Raw genomic sequence first — 18242 nt, forward strand, 5'->3', positions numbered from 1 at the left:
ACTACCCCCGTCACTGCCCCCCCGCCGCCGGGTCGGCCGTATCCGCCGTCGGGAATGTGTAGGGCCCATTAGGGTTGCCACCTCATCCCTTTAATTCTGGACATATATTAATTATTCGAGAGAGGGGTTTGTGGGAACCGCACCGGTCTAACGATAATTTTTGTATGAAATAGAAATCTGTGTAATGTCCTCTGAGAAACTGAATTTTATGTTATAGAATTGCTTCAGATTAAGGTAACTGTGCATATAGAAAGATATTGTATCTTTTCAGGTGCACTAAATTTAGTTACCATTCAGTGGTGCTCCCATGAATCAAAAGTATATTGAGGAAAAATACCAACTAAGAAACATTGGAGAAAGAAGTAGACGCTTGTTTGGGTGCACTCTACCTCAGAGGAACTAAAATATATCAATGTCTTATACTGGTAAAATCATGATTTTAATGGATTCTTAATAAAATATATAGAATTGTCGGAGTTCGAAGAGAATATCTGTGATTCAAGACTATTATGCAAAAATATTTATATCAATTAAAGTAAATATTAGCAAAAATTGCTATAGTATAGTGTAAGCCGGGAAAAATTTTTATTCTCAAAAAGGATGTCACCTTCTAGTCTCAGTAGTGTCCGTCAAATGAGTATATGACCATCATTCGTACTGCAAGAATCCCAAATGGAATAAATGGTTGCAGAAAATTAAATCATAAGTCATATGAATCCGAGTACCTATCTGTGAGTTAGGATTAGGCAGCAAAATTTATTTGCAGTACCAGGATGTTCCAAGGTGGTCTCCCATCCAAGTACTGGTCCGGCCCTCTACTGCTTAGCTTCCAAGATCGGAAGAGATTGGGCATCTCCAGTGGGGTATGTCCGCAATTTTTTAAGCTAGCCCTTTCATTTGTCACATTAAATTGGAAGTGGAATTGGTCATATTTTCAAACAAGAAAAGTGGACGGACACACATATGACAAACGGGCTCAAAAAGTACAGATTGGGTATGACAATTATATGGCAAGAGAAAATCAATCAAGGCCATAGATATCCAATCAAGGTAAATCCTTCCTTATTGGTATTTTCTTACAACCAAAGATCCACCATTGGTGTATATATATCTCTTTCATTTTTTCAGAGATATATATACCAATGGTGGATCTTTGGTTGTAAGAAAAATACAGATGCTAACCCATTAACTATAAAGGATTCTTTGTAGCAATTTTGTGATCTTTCTTGGTGATAAATTTATGCCTACTTTTTTGTCATATTCAGACAGCATAACCAAGAATGAGTTTATTATCTACTCATTATTGACTGGTGTACAGTATAATACCAATAAGGAAGGATTTACCTTGATTGGATATCTATGGCCTTGATTGATTTTCTCTTGCCATATAATTGTCATACCCAATCTGTACTTTTTGAGCCCGTTTGTCATATGTGTTTCCGTCCACTTTTCTTGTTTGAAGATATGACCAATTCCACTTCCAATTTAAGGTGACAAAGGAAAGGGCTAGCTTAAAAAATTGCGGACATACCCCACTGGAGATGCCCAATCTCTTCCGATCTTGGAAGCTAAGCAGTGGAGGGCCGGACCAGTACTTGGATGGGAGACCAATATGTTCTCCCAGCCTGATTTTAAACGGTCTTGATGTGCGCCCTATGTAAGTGAGATTACACTTGCATGTAATAGCATATACTATATTCTTTGTGTCGCAAGTAATAAAGTCCCTTATCTCAATGGCTTTTCCATTGATAGACATTTTCTCTATTTTATTACACCCGTTGCTTTTGATGTTCCTACAGCCCATGCAGCTCCCACATCTGAAAAAGCCTTTTGAGGTAATTCCATATGTGGATATTTTAGTGTTGCAGGTGCTTGACACCAATTTTGACTTTAGATTGGGAGCCCTGCGATAAATATGTACTGGTTTGCATGGAACTAAAGGACCAATGACTGGGTCATTTTTTACAAGATTCCAATGTTTATAGAGAATCTTTTCGATGGATTTATATTGCACAGTGTAGTCTGTTATAAATGCCCATTCGAATTTTTTATCATTCTGTCTTTTCGGATTATTTTTGTTTAACAGCGCTTTTCGTTCTAATACATTGACATCTTCCATTGCTTTCGTCACATTTATACTCTTATAACCACAATTTTCGAATTTTTTAGATAGAGCAGAGGCTTGTTCATAAAAGATGGTATTGTCACTACAGTTCCTTTTAATCCTTTTTAATTGGCCCACAGGGATGGAATTTAACCAACTTTGGTGATGGCAGCTGTCCATTGGTATATATGTCCCAGAGTCTGTGGGCTTAGTAAATGTTTTAGTGTTTATTTTACCTTCATTTATATAGACTGTTATGTCCAGAAAGTCCACTGACTCCTGACTGATATTAAAAGACAACTTGATATTTTTATCATTAATATTTAAATCTCTACAAAAAACATCCAATGAATTCGCATCGCCCCGCCAGACGAAAAAAATATCGTCTATATAGCGGAGATAGGTCACCAGGCTCGACCCGAGCACGCCCCCGGACCAGATGGCATCGGTCTCCCATTGTCCCATAAAGAGATTGGCGTAACTCGGGGCGAACCTGGTGCCCATCGCTGTTCCAGTTCTTTGAAGATAGAACTGGTCTTTGAACAGGAAAAAGTTATTCTCTAAGATTAAAGATATACCTTCCACAGTAAATTCCCTTACATCTTCTGAGAGGTCTGATAGGTCCAAAAACCCTTTAACTGCCTCTACACCTTGTCTGTGGTCTATAATGGTGTAGAGGGAGGTTACATCTGCAGTGACCAAATAATTACCCTCCTCCCATTTGATGGTTTCTAAGGCCAACAGAAAATCCTTGGTGTCTTTGAGGTGTGATTTATTTAGTAAAACTAAGGGTTGAAGAATATAGTCAATTACTTGTGACAAATTTGCTGTAACAGAATCCACTCCTGATATAATTGGACGTCCTGGAGGGTCTATAAGGCTCTTATGTACTTTCGGTAGAATGTACATTACCGGCACAATAGGATTCTCTATCATTATAAACTTCACTTCTTGTTTGCTTAATGTTCCCTTCTTTTCATATTTTTCTACCAAATTTTTAAGTTTGGAATAAATTGTATCGCTGGGATTATTTCTTAGTTTTTTGTAAACGGTAGTGTCATTTAATTGCCTAAAGACCTCACCTTCATATTTCTCAGTGTCCATCAGGACAATCCCCCCCCCCTTTATCTGCCGGTTTAATGATAAAGGTTTCTGCCTCCTTTAGCTCTTTTAAAGCTTGCCTTTCTTTTGCTGTTAGATTAAATGATTTTTTTGGCTTTTCTTGTAATTTCTTTATATCCTCCATAACTAATTTTGCAAAGGATTCTAAAAAAGGTCCCTGTACGTGTCTGGGGAAAAAGATTGATTTTGGCTTATAAGGAGTGAGAGCAACCGGGTTGGGGTCATTTTGGGGGGTTTGATTAGCGAAAAACTTTTTTACCGTTAATTTTCTGACATACTTTTGGATGTCTATGTAGAGATCAAACGAGTTTATGAAGTTGCTGGGTGCATATTTTAGGCCCTTTTGTAGGACAGAAGTTTCATTCTTAGAAAGAATATGTGTACTTAAATTGAATATTTTCACCTTTTTTAAGTTATTGTCAATGGTGTCTATTTGATTACTGGGTGTCACGGAGGATATTACACTGGCGGTTTCACCAATGGGCAGATGTATTATGCCCTGTTTCTTTTTACTTTTTTTACTTTTTTTACCTTTTTTGGGTTTACGTTTTCTCTGTTTATTTTGTCCTCCTCTTTTGCCCCTCCTTGATCTTAATATGGTTATCTGTACCTTATTAGCCGCTTCCCCTCGTCTAAAAAACAAGGTGAATCGCTCACACTTTCCAGAGGGGAGTAGCGGTTGGAGGTGATAGCCCCCTCTCTATCTGATGGACGTCTAGAAGGATAATTCTTCTTACGTATTGGGGACCTGTATTGGGGTGTAGGTTCTCTCAAATCAGATTCCCATTTAGTTGGTTCCCTTTGGAACCTCAAATTTCTTTTATCTATGAATTTTCTGTTTCTCCATTCTGGAGTCTGATCTCTCTGATGGCAGTATCTGGTATCACGTCCACTCTCAGGTCTGAACCTTGACCTTTGATGGGTGGTGCCAGGTACTCCCCGTTCAGAATGATAGATAGCTTTTTCCCTATTGTTCCCATGATTATAGGAGGGATTTTTTGATAGGTCCCTATTATGTATATAAGGATTCTTTCTAAATCCACGGGGTTTATTACCATGAGTAACCTTCAATGATAATTCCTTTTCTGATGTGTCATCCTTTTCTAGCTTGTCCCTATTGAATTTTTTTAACTTTCTTTCCATTAATTGTCTTTGTGCCCTCTTTAATTTTAGCTCTATTTCTTTGTCTAGGGACTTATATTCTTCAGAACTTATATACGGTGATGTTAAGGACTTGTAGACTGCAATCTCATCATCGAGTTTACTGAGTTCTCTCTTTCTTTCTGAGATAATGAGTTTTATTAGTGAAAAAGAGCATGCATCAATGGTGCTCTCCCACTCTTTTTTAAAATCCTCTCTAGCAGTCTCAAATGTGGAAGTTTTTAGAATTTTTAAACCACGTGGGATGATTTCGTGTGCTAAATATCGTTCCAACGTGGCAACTTCCCACCATAATTTACATTCTTTCATTAGAATACTTTCTAACTTATTCATTACTCCATATAAATCATCATCTAGTAATTCCGTCTCAATCATGTTTTCACCGAAAGTTTTTTCAAACATTGTATTTCTTTGTTCTCGACATGAAAACATGATGATATTGAACAAGATGTATTTTTAATTGGCAGCCGTTCTAGTCCACACCCTTGGTGAAAAAAAGGATAATAGAACAATAATTTTTTTGGGGGTGTCCCAGGACAGGCGCCAAGCAGCTACCGGTATAACAGATATCAAGAGGTGTCACCACACCTCAAACACAACTCTCAAAACCACAAATTTGAAATCTGTATTTACACCAACAGCGCTTTTTATGAAACCAATTATATTGTAAGTATCACCATTACATCCCTTATTGGCAGTTTCCTGTAGTGGATCCTTCAGTGGATATTGACTGATGTAGTTTCTCCAGGATATAGCAACATGTGGGGAGATATAAGAACAAGAAACCAATGTGTAGTATGTTCCTTCTCTATGTCAATTAAATCTTTTACACAAAGACTAGTAGTGGTTCTGTGCGTACCCCACTCACACTATAATCAGATATATTTAAGCTCATCAAGGTTTCTTTTCCAGTACCAAGGCCTGATTCACTTGAACTGCGCCTGGTACAATGGATGTAATCAATGGTATACTGATGGAGCGTACCCCAAAACTCACACTCGCGAGAAGGGTGGTAAACACATCAAGGTATCTTTTATAGACTTGAGAATGTCTAGGTGGAGCGTACCGAAAAACTCACACTCATAGGGGCGATAATACACACATCAAGGTATCTTTAAGGTGACAGGAGAGATCTAAGGATCCACTTATGCGTACCCAAAACTCACAGTTCTTAAAGTCTTCGTACTCCCATCAAGGTATCTTTAAAGTTCAGCTCCCCTGTCCAAAATTCTTAGTGGTGACGTTCTTGCCTCCCCAAATAAAGGAACTCAATCTCCTCAGATTTTATATAGGGGGGTACAGAAATTTATTGGCAGTCACGAATACAGACGGATTGTCTTAAAACCATAAAGACACACAATATACAAAAATAGAACAGTTCCTAGGCAGAACCGGCAAGGAAAAAACTAAAGGGGTTCCCCAGAAAAACGGGATAGCCCTTTTAAATATAAAATCAAGAATAAAAAATCCAATAAAAATAAAAATCCGGAAAGAATTGTCACTACTCACACTCCTGCTTGTCAACGCGTTTCGGCCCTAGCCTGGGCCTTTATCGAGACATGGTGGAGTGTGGTTGTGACTCGATATTTAAAGGGCAGCTGTCCAATCAAAAAATAGCAGGAAATGATGTCATAATTAATTATTATTTTTATCTTTATTTTCTATGTATATAGATCCTCCTTGCCGTTTCTGCAGAGGATTACAAAATACACATCATTTATAAACAACCTCAATGGGTTTATGTTTTTAAAAATATGAAGGATTTCACATTGGTAAAGCATTTCTTTCGTTCACGCCGGACCGGAAGTGCGGCATCGCTGAGTATCATGGGAATTGTGGTTCATTAAGTCCTATATATTGGACGGACTTTCTGTTGATTATTTCCACTCCTGAGGTTTCTGGGAGGCGTAGTCCTTTTGTGCTTTCTCCTTCTAGGCGGAAACTGTCATATCCGGAAGTATCGCACTTCCGCCGACGGGGTTCATGGGAAATGTAGTTTCTAAGGTTTGTAATGAAAGACAAAGTCCAGGACTTCACCGTTTTGGTTGTGCTATGAATAAATACAATACACAAACTCAAATGAGTGATTTAGTAAAAAAACAACAATATGTGAACAATGTGATATATATGGAGAAAGATATTGAAAAAGGGCAATTATATAGGAAAGTTCTTATATATATTATAGTACCAAATTTACAGCGCAGAACCGGACCAATCACATAAACCATTTAAGCTCAAAGTCGTTATTTAAGCCTGTAGGGTGTAATGTATTATAATTAAAAATGCAGTTCATTTCCATTTTGGCCAGGCTTGTTGCTGTGTTATTATTACGCTGAGAGCTTTTTATATGCCTTAGACCACAGAACGCACTTATATCTGAGGTGCGACACTCATGTACTAATTTAAAATGGGCAGAGAGTGAATGGGAGTCCATTCCTTTTTTAATATTTCTAATATGTTCTCCCAGCCTGATTTTAAACGGTCTTGATGTGCGCCCTATGTAAGTGAGATTACACTTGCATGTAATAGCATATACTATATTCTTTGTGTCGCAAGTAATAAAGTCCCTTATCTCAATGGCTTTTCCATTGATAGACATTTTCTCTATTTTATTACACCCGTTGCTTTTGATGTTCCTACAGCCCATGCAGCTCCCACATCTGAAAAAGCCTTTTGAGGTAATTCCATATGTGGATATTTTAGTGTTGCAGGTGCTTGACACCAATTTTGACTTTAGATTGGGAGCCCTGCGATAAATATGTACTGGTTTGCATGGAACTAAAGGACCAATGACTGGGTCATTTTTTACAAGATTCCAATGTTTATAGAGAATCTTTTCGATGGATTTATATTGCACAGTGTAGTCTGTTATAAATGCCCATTCGAATTTTTTATCATTCTGTCTTTTCGGATTATTTTTGTTTAACAGCGCTTTTCGTTCTAATACATTGACATCTTCCATTGCTTTCGTCACATTTATACTCTTATAACCACAATTTTCGAATTTTTTAGATAGAGCAGAGGCTTGTTCATAAAAGATGGTATTGTCACTACAGTTCCTTTTAATCCTTTTTAATTGGCCCACAGGGATGGAATTTAACCAACTTTGGTGATGGCAGCTGTCCATTGGTATATATGTCCCAGAGTCTGTGGGCTTAGTAAATGTTTTAGTGTTTATTTTACCTTCATTTATATAGACTGTTATGTCCAGAAAGTCCACTGACTCCTGACTGATATTAAAAGACAACTTGATATTTTTATCATTAATATTTAAATCTCTACAAAAAACATCCAATGAATTCGCATCGCCCCGCCAGACGAAAAAAATATCGTCTATATAGCGGAGATAGGTCACCAGGCTCGACCCGAGCACGCCCCCGGACCAGATGGCATCGGTCTCCCATTGTCCCATAAAGAGATTGGCGTAACTCGGGGCGAACCTGGTGCCCATCGCTGTTCCAGTTCTTTGAAGATAGAACTGGTCTTTGAACAGGAAAAAGTTATTCTCTAAGATTAAAGATATACCTTCCACAGTAAATTCCCTTACATCTTCTGAGAGGTCTGATAGGTCCAAAAACCCTTTAACTGCCTCTACACCTTGTCTGTGGTCTATAATGGTGTAGAGGGAGGTTACATCTGCAGTGACCAAATAATTACCCTCCTCCCATTTGATGGTTTCTAAGGCCAACAGAAAATCCTTGGTGTCTTTGAGGTGTGATTTATTTAGTAAAACTAAGGGTTGAAGAATATAGTCAATTACTTGTGACAAATTTGCTGTAACAGAATCCACTCCTGATATAATTGGACGTCCTGGAGGGTCTATAAGGCTCTTATGTACTTTCGGTAGAATGTACATTACCGGCACAATAGGATTCTCTATCATTATAAACTTCACTTCTTGTTTGCTTAATGTTCCCTTCTTTTCATATTTTTCTACCAAATTTTTAAGTTTGGAATAAATTGTATCCTTCCTTATTGGTATTTTCTTACAACCAAAGATCCACCATTGGTGTATATATATCTCTTTCATTTTTTCAGAGATATATATACCAATGGTGGATCTTTGGTTGTAAGAAAAATACAGATGCTAACCCATTAACTATAAAGGATTCTTTGTAGCAATTTTGTGATCTTTCTTGGTGATAAATTTATGCCTACTTTTTTGTCATATTCAGACAGCATAACCAAGAATGAGTTTATTATCTACTCATTATTGACTGGTGTACAGTATAATACCAATAAGGAAGGATTTACCTTGATTGGATATCTATGGCCTTGATTGATTTTCTCTTGCCATATAATTGTCATACCCAATCTGTACTTTTTGAGCCCGTTTGTCATATGTGTTTCCGTCCACTTTTCTTGTTTGAAGATATGACCAATTCCACTTCCAATTTAAGGTGACAAAGGAAAGGGCTAGCTTAAAAAATTGCGGACATACCCCACTGGAGATGCCCAATCTCTTCCGATCTTGGAAGCTAAGCAGTGGAGGGCCGGACCAGTACTTGGATGGGAGACCACCTTGGAACATCCTGGTACTGCAAATAAATTTTGCTGCCTAATCCTAAATCACAGATAGGTACTCGGATTCATATGACTTATGATTTAATTTTCTGCAACCATTTATTCCATTTGGGATTCTTGCAGTACGAATGATGGTCATATACTCATTTGACGGACACTACTGAGACTAGAAGGTGACATCCTTTTTGAGAATAAAAAAATTTCCCGGCTTACACTATACTATAGCAATTTTTGCTAATATTTACTTTAATTGATATAAATATTTTTGCATAATAGTCTTGAATCACAGATATTCTCTTCGAACTCCGACAATTCTATATATTTCATATATTAATTACACAGGTTCTGTGGCTGATTAAAACCAGGTGAAATTGAGTTTTTCATTTGATATCGGGATATAGGTGTCTGGGGGCACCAGCAGGTTCTGCTGATTAAAATGATATGCAGCATGCCTATATTCTGTTTGTAGCATTTTGTATGCAGATACAGACACAGTTGCACACAGTATATAGGTATGCTGCATATCATTTTAATCAGCAGAAGCTGCTTGTGCATCCTAGTGACATAGCAATGCAAATAAGATGATTTTTCATAAAAAAAAGGTGCCTGTTAACAGAGCTGGCTGGAAGCTGCAAGCTGATTCATGCCAGGCATCTCCTGCTGCATGGCGCATTGAGGCAAGATTTATGAGGACACATCTGTATCCAAGCAGGCGGGGTCACAGTGTTAACGGCCGTGTGAGTGCTGTGTGTGATTAGGTTTGTGCAATAGTGTTCGGCATATGTGTAAGGGGCATTATGCGTGTCATGTGTATAAATGCATTAATAATGTGCAGCAAATGTGTAAGGGGCACTCTGTGTGTCAGAAGAGCAATATTATCAAGGCCTGCAGTCAGGACTTGGCCTGCTTGCAATTGTGAAGAATGCAGTTGTTAAGAATGTGATTTAAGAATGGAGTTAGAACCGGAGTTTGAACTGGATTTGGACTACGCTAAAATCTCGAATAAAACAATTTCCCCAAACACTGCAACTCAGGACCATCATGTGGCCTCTCCTCACCTCTGCCTTGAGAACACCAGGACCAATGCCTACTACTTCTCTGTCCAAGAACATCATGACTGCCCCCAAGACTACCCCTCAAGCTGAGCAGGGAACTGAGGGGCGTGCGCATCAGGACCAGATTCTGCTGGGTCAGTTCCATTGGACATTAGTGTGCACTCCACATTCTTACACCCACCCGCACTGCTCCCCACACTCTCACATCCACCCGCACTGCTCTCATGAGACCAGGACATTTATCATTTCCACAAATTAATGATTTCCTGCTAATGTGTCTTTCTCTTCTTTCTTCTTACAGGGTACTTTCCCCCCACTGTGTGCTATTCCTGTAATGTGTACCTCCATTGGTTGCACACCCTGCCAGCAGTAACCTACACAGTGCGCCTCACATGGCTTTCTCGGATGGTTCCTCCATGGGCAGGGTGTGCTTCAGTTGGATCTTTCCATGCAGGGTATAGCATACTCCTACACTCGTGTCAGTTTTCCCGTGAATGCATTTGGCCCTTGTATGGCTCATCTCCCACTGTGTAACCTTCGTAGTGCGCCCAACATGGCTGCCTTATCTGGTAAACTTGTGGATGGGATGAAAAATACATGGACCTGATGGTTTTATTGGAACCCTACTCTGAACTTAAGGACTCTGCAATCTCCCCGTTTTGTGTTCTCTTCTAGGGGTGGACTATTCCACCCTGGGTAATCCTACGCAGAGCGCCTAAGATGGCTGCCGCACCTGGTACCTTGTGAGGGTGGAATACACAACCCCTGGAGGTTATTACCCAAAATGCTTACACCAACCCTGCATTATGCTTTCTGTCTTTACTGTCTGTGTGGTTTATCTTTTGATGTAATACTTAAATCTTCTGTATTATGTGCATTGTTTGAGTTCTAGTTGGCGCCGCGAATGGCTGCCTCGGTGCTGCTCTGCCAAGCAGCCTTTGTGTTTAGTCCTACGTGTATAATATGTCTAATATGTTGAGTCTATTGTACAGTTGCAATGTGCAGTATCAACTCATACGTGTAATGTGTGTAATGTATGCTATGTTCTTCCCCCTTCGTATGCTATGTATTCCCCCTTCATGTTGCTGCTTGGCGATGCATTGTACCACAAAGAATTCCTAGTGTACGTGAGTACACCTGGCCAATAAAGCTGATTCTGATTCTGATTATTTGTATAAGGGCACTAATAATGTGCAGCATATGTTTAAGGGACATTATGTGTATAAGGGCATTAATAAAAGTTGGCATAGTGTGTAAGGGGCATTATGTTTATAAGAACATTAATGTGTGTCATGTGTGGTATTATGTGTTTAAATACATTACTAATGTGTGGCATAAGATGCTCTACTGTGTGGTGTTATGTATAGAAAGGGCACTACTGTGTGGTCTAATGTGAATAAAGGGCAATATGGTGTGATGTAATGTGAATAAGGAGCAATTCAGTGACGTATTGGGAAAAAGGGGCACTACTGTGTGGCGTAATGTATAGAAAGGGCACTACTGTGGTGTGGTGTTATGTGAATAAGGAGCAATTCAGTGTGATGTAATGTGAATAAGGGGCACTACTGTGAGGAGTAACATTTATAAGGTAAAGTGGTACTACTGTGTGATGTAACATGAATATGGGACACTATTGCATGATACAATGTGAATAAAGTTGCTGTACTGTGTGGCGTAATCTGAATTGGGGGTACTATTGTGTGGCCATGCCACTTCCCAGGCAAGAACATGCCCCTTTCTCTTACGTCCTAGAGGATGCTGGGGTCCATATTAGTATCATGGGGTATAGACGGGTCCACCAGGAGCCATTGGCACTTTAAGAGTTTAATAGTGTGGGCTGGCTCCTCCCTCTATGCCTCTCCTACCAGACTCAGTTTAGAAAATGTGCCCGGAGGAGCCAGTCACAGCTAGGGGAGCTCTACAGAGTTCTCTTAGGTAAAGTTTAGTTTATTTCAGAGTTTGTTTTTTTACAGGGAGGCTGCTGGCGACAGCCTCCCTGCAGCGTGGGACTGAGGGGGGGGGGGGGGAGCAGTGTCCGCCCTGCGGGGTCTTGAGCCACTGCCCCCGCTGACTGGACGTTGAGCTCCAGAGGGGTCTGATCGCGCCCCGCCGCAGGGGAACGCTCGCCCCGGCAGCCAGCCGCCACCCCCTTCAGGATGCTGAAAATAGGCGAGTGAGTCACAGTCCCCCCTTGCAAGCGGGGGGACAGTGTGAATGTTGGTGGGTAGGAGCGCGGTCTTAACCGCGCTCCTGGAAGGCCCAGCAGTACTGCGGTGCGGCGCTGAGGGGGGGGGGGCGCCCTGGGCCAGCTCCGGACCCAAAACTGACCATAAGCAGCTTGTCGGGGTCTGAGGATCCAAGCCAGCTTGAACTCCTCTGGCCAGTATAATCTGAATAGAGGGGGGGAAGACAGCGCCATTGAGGGGGCGGAGTTTCTCCTCAGAGCGGACCCAGCAGCGTTCAGCGCAATTTCCAGCCTGCAGCTCAAGTGGATTCCAGGTCCCTCCTGCTCAACTCCAGCTATCTGTACGGTACCAGGGGGTTGTAGAAGGATGGGGGAGACTGTGTTAAGGCTGTGTCACCTATGAAGGGACACAGTCAGCGCGGGTTTAGGGTTTCCCTATACTATAACAGCGCTGTGTGTGGGTTGGCTCCAATCTCTGTATCTCTCTGCCATTCTTGGGGGGGAAACTCTGTCTGCCCAGTACCCAGTGCCCAGTGTTTGTGGGGTGGTTGAGGTTGTATATCAACATGTCTAGCGACACTGTTTCATATGCTGCAGAGGAGTTGTCTTCCCAGGAAGACTCCATTCCATGTAATCAGGATTGCACTGTTTTAGCGCAGATCCCAGCTAGAGAGCCAGAATGGTTAGTCTCTCTGAGGGGGACTATTTCTCAGATTTCTGATAGGGTTGCCAGGACTGAGCATGCCACTCAGGTCCTCCAGTCCTCTATGGTGGTATGGTCTGATACTGCCTCCTCGGGGTCCCCTGCAGTACATTCTCAAAAACGTGCGCTGGCAATTATGCAGGATGACTCGGACACCAACTGAAAGGATTTGCCCTTATATTCTTTAACCCTCGATGTGATGGCCTCTCAGACGTCTGGGAGTGTAAACCTTTATGCTATCAGTTACATGCACAACACAAGCAGTAAAAATTCACACTGGTTTATTGTTCGTTTAACAAAAGTATATAAGACAATGCATATGGGTGTAACTGACATGTTGTTACATTCCCATTGGCTCGTTGGTAGTTACCAGGCAGAATTGAAAAGGCGGATGTCCATATATGGGTTTTTTACAAGTTTCTCAAAACATTTAACAAAGTCTGTAACAGGTTTCATCTGGTATAGAACTGACCTTGAGAAACAGACACATACAAGCCTGGTATCTGTATGAGAGACAAAGGCACCTAGCACAGGGCAGCACGCATCCATGCAAACACATAAGAGTTCATATAGCATGTTTTAACCCTTCATTAGGGAGGTAGAAATATTCACTTTTACACTGTAACTATTATAAGGAAATTGATCATATAAAAAGTAATAAGAAAAAAGCATTGAAGAGTTAACCCTTCAATCCCCTCTTAGAATCATGATTATTATATGACATGATTCTTGAGTGAGGCTCCTTTCTTGTTCCTCCAGTTCTTGAGATATTGGACATAGTCGTCGGGTCCCTTACTATCAGAGGAGGTGACAGGACTGGTGGTTATATCATAGTACATCAGGGCCTTATCAATGCCTTTGGAGGTAAGTTTCTTTCCACAGGGAATTACACAATAAACTATAATGCCTACAAGAATTAAAGGTACAAGTATGAATATGCTTATTTGCACAAGAGCCTGTTTCCAATTTTCAAACCACCCAAAATATTGGCTCCATGGGTTATCAATACCTGAATTTTTCTTAAGTTCTATGGATAAGGTTTCTAACTTGTTTATGGCTAAAGTAACCTTACCATTGGGACCAGTGTTGTCAGGAATATATGTACAACAGCCTTCCACCTTACTAATGTAAACACATGTACCGCCTTTTTCTGCTAGGATCATGTCAAGGGCCATTCTATTTTGGAATGTCATTTGGGAAGTGGCTTCTAGCTGTTCAGCTATACCTTTAAGAGCATCTTTGGTATCATTAACAAATCTTTGTTGATTATAATATATATAATTAATCCAGGCTACGTTTTTATTTACAGTTACTATAGGAAACAATGACTCAAAACCCGCAGCCACCTCATCTCTAGCTTTGAACTCATTTGGAACACCTCTTGGGACCCCTATAGCATCAATGTATACGTGGGGGTCAAAGCTACCTCCTGGGAGTGCTCTTTTCTTTCGATTAGCAGGAGTATTAGAGGGAGGAGTGGGGTCATCGGTGATCATTAAAAAGGCTGAAAAAACAATTTTCCTGTTCTAGGGGTATATTAAGGGGCACTGTACCTAGGTGGGGCCTAGATTTGCCACAGACATAACAGTTGCTTTTATTGTGTTTGTTGTCAGCAAGTTTAGGGAACATGAAATAATCAAGGATGTATGTGGCTACGTGTGTATTGGAGGAATTGTACCACAAGGTGGGGACCCCATCTGTTTGTGTGATGTCGACTTCACATATTGTGAGGTGAATGAGGGCCAGTAGGGCTATCGAGATAGTCCCCAGGATAGAGATAGGGGACAGGTTCCTCATCTTCTTCTGTTCTTCTTTCTTCGCTAGGTGGGAGGTCAGGGCTGTCTGCCCCGGTTCGTACCTCACTGGAATCACTTGCTTCCCTCTCTAGGTCTGGTCTAGGAACCTTTTTTACTCGGGATGCATGGATCCAGGTAGGACTTTCCTCTGTCAGGACTGCTGTTCGGGTAACTGCTACGACCTCTGTCTCTGGACCATAGGTGAAGTCTCCTGGGCTCTTGTTCCTGGGGAGCACCTTCACCACGACTCTGTCTCTGACTTTAAAGGGGTGTGTAGGTTCCTGTGGATTCAAAGGGTTTTTACAAACAACCTCATGTTCAATTTCATTCAGTTTTGTTATCAGGGACCTGACATACTCTTCCCTTATAAGTTCTAGATCTCCTTCCTGTATTACTAGTGGTTTCTTAGCCCAGGGTGTAGGAAAAGGGTCTACCCATTAGTATTTCAAAGGGTGAGTATCCTAGAGTTTTCTGTGGGGCATTCAAGATGCTGGTGTTTAGCTTTATTAGGGTTGTTCCTGAGGCAAGTGATGCATCTGCTAACATACTGGTCCACAAGTGATTTGGCATTAGTAACATAAAAAATCATTGGTTAGTAGGAGGAGTGTTGTGGCTTCACCACGGTGACCAACACCACGGCAATGGGCAACGAGCAAAGGGGCACTGGACTGGGGTATACAGGGTTTCCCCTCTGCAGATTAATCCTGATTTAGGATTTTTTCTGCAGAATTGGGTAAGTCCAGTCGGAGAGATCAGTATTAGTCGCAGCAGCTTGAAGTTGAGTGAGCAGATGGACGCTGTCAAGGGAGGGACATGCTCTAGTGAGTGCAATGAGTTCTGCAGCTTGCGCGGACTGATAAGGTATTGGCAGGGTTTCCAACACAGTGTCAGGGAGGGTGACAATGGCATAGCCAGCCTGGTATGTATTGTCATTGGGCCTACTACAGGAGCCGTCAACAAAAACTATGTCTGCGCCTGGTATGGGAACGGGAGACATGTCAAGTCTGGGAGAAGTTTCAGCTTCAATGGAAGCAGCACAGTCATGTAGGTCGGGTGGTTCATCCTCAGGACCTTTCAAGCCCAAAAGGGCATTGAGAATGGGTGCAGGGCCAGAAGAACTAGCAGTGTACTTAATGGTAAGGGTAGGGTTACTCAAAAGGAGTACTTCATATCCACTAAGGCGTTGTGCTGGCATGTGCTGTGTGTAAGCCTTTAAGTATTGCCAGGACATCATGTGTGGTGTGGAGTACTGTGATGTGGCCTAAAGTGAGGGTAGTGGTCATTTCTGCAACCATTGCACAGGCTGCCAAAGCCCCGAGGCAGGCAGGCATACCTTGCACAGACACTGGCATGACTTTGGGAAAAAAATGCCACGGGGCGCAACTTCCCTCCATGAAACTGTGTGAGCACCCCCGCCATGGTTTTACAATTGTCCCTTGCATATAGATGGAAAGGTAGTACATAATTGGGGAGGCCAAGTGCCGGACTTTTTATCAACATACATTTTAAACTTTCATATGCAGTTAACATTTCTTGTGACCATTGTACAGTTTTAGGTTTGTCCTTCAGTGTGGCTTGTCTCAAAATGTTATCATAATAAGAGCAATCAGAAATCCACTGTCTGCAGTAATTTACCATACCCAGGAAGGACAGTAGTTCCTTCTGGGTAGTTGGGGTGACCAGGCCCAATACAGACTGTATGCGTTGTGGACTGACTTTCCTCTCTCCCTGAGTGAGCACAAAACCTAAGTAATCAACATGCTTTTTACACCATTGCATTTTTATTTTGGACACCTTGTGTCCACATTCACAAAGCCAGTTTAGTAATGAAACACCATCCTCTCGGCAGGCCTCCTCAGTTTTACTACAGAGCAGCAGATCATCTGCATACTGTAGCAGGACTGAACCATGGTGAGGTTGCCAGGGCCCCAATGTGGCCTGGAGACAACAGGTGCGTCAATAATCTGCACCAGGTAAGTTGTTTACCCTCAAAAGAAAAGGCAAAAAGTAATTGTGTCTGTGAATCTACAGGTATGCTGAAAAAAGGCATTCTTCAAATCAATTACAGAGAAGAACGCAGCATCTGCAGGGATTGCAGAAATGAGTGAGTTTACATCTGGGACAATTGATGCAATTGGGACAATTAACTGATTGATCGCTCTGAGATTCTGTACAAATCTTATACTGCCATCAGCTTTGGCAACAGGGTTCACAGGAGTACAGTATGGTGATACAATATGTCTGAGAATACCCTGTTGTAAGAATTGCTGTATCATGGGGCGGAGACCTTCTATCTTTTCTGGTGAGAGGGGATACTGCATAGGTCAGAACACAAAACACTGGTTGTTGCACCGCTGTCCACTAAAAAGGGAATTTTACTTCCATTTATAATAAGTGGCAGCAGAGGTGAATCTTTACTATGACGGGTGAGTTGAATAAAGGCTGGGATACCCTCCTCCGGGCCCCGTCAGTGCGCGGGGTCTTTGGAATCTTCCCTGACTGCGGGGTTGGTTCTGTCTGTCAAAGCGTCTGGAGTTCTGATAGGTATGAGTGAGTGCAGGTTTCTTTTTACATCAAAACACCCTGCAGCCTCTTTCTCATATAAATGTATAGCTGCGTCCTTTGCAAGCTTTGCGCAAATAAGATATACAGCCATCGAGGGTAATAGTGGGCTTGGGACAGTGTTTTACTATTATCTAAACTCTGGGTTATTGGTGCTAGGGATAGAGCTAGTGGACGCACCCTCCAGCAGTGGAGCTGGAGGCAATCCCATTTGGTGTGAAAGGGTTACTGCTGCCAAGAGATCTGTGTCCTCAAGCGCAGGATACATTGGAATGCAAGGGGGGGGGCGAGAGGGATACAGTTTCTCACTGCTTCGCTTCTGTGCTGTTGGGAACTGACATTTTTAATCCTCCATATAGAAAGGGTAATTACTGCCTTCCCGTAGGAATGGGTCCTGTCCTGCTTTCTCTGTCCATCCCGCTAAATTATCCACCCATGGGTTAACTAAGTAATACTCTGAGGTAGAGTTGCGGGCGACATACATCTTGCATGTCTCACCAGGGAGGGGCGGGGAATATGTAGGTTTTTTTACTCTGACTAGAGCCCATTGTCAGACAGTAATATAAATCAACAGTACAACTTTAAAAGAAAATATCTAAAATATACAACACTCTACTTACTATACATGCATCAGCTTAACCAGTTAATTAGTCATTGACAATATCACAATATTATCTGTACAGTGAGAACATGAAATCTTTTGACGTGTACGATACTTACCATTCGTACAAGATGTCAGAAAAATACAGCGTTTTAGACAGGAAGCAAGAAAAGTGTTTGAGTAAAGATATCTGGCAGACGAAAACTTACCAGCCGTCTGGACCAAATATAAGAACTTATCTCACTACAAACATACAAAAATATATAGACGATCAAATCGAGGTATTCTCTACGTTACGTATAGACCCCAGGTCTATTTTTTAAGTATCCCAGATACTGACGTCTTTGGAGAATTGCGCTTGGACCCCTGGTCCTTTCTCAGACGTATCTTTAAGTCCCAGACATTAAAGATTCTATGGTATCCCTGATA

At 41.5% G+C, this 18242-nt stretch overlaps 2 pseudogenes; one reads left to right on the forward strand and one right to left on the reverse strand.

The window, feature by feature from the left end:
* Window positions 1-757: 757 nt before the first annotated feature.
* On the reverse strand, window positions 758-877 carry LOC134971193 (5S ribosomal RNA; annotated as a pseudogene).
* Window positions 878-8814: 7937 nt separating this feature from the next.
* On the forward strand, window positions 8815-8934 carry LOC134970572 (5S ribosomal RNA; annotated as a pseudogene).
* The last annotated feature ends 9308 nt before the right edge of the window (window positions 8935-18242 follow it).

This window comes from Pseudophryne corroboree, chromosome 11 (genome assembly GCF_028390025.1).
Source record: "Pseudophryne corroboree isolate aPseCor3 chromosome 11, aPseCor3.hap2, whole genome shotgun sequence".
In the NCBI taxonomy this organism is placed as follows: domain Eukaryota; kingdom Metazoa; phylum Chordata; class Amphibia; order Anura; family Myobatrachidae; genus Pseudophryne; species Pseudophryne corroboree.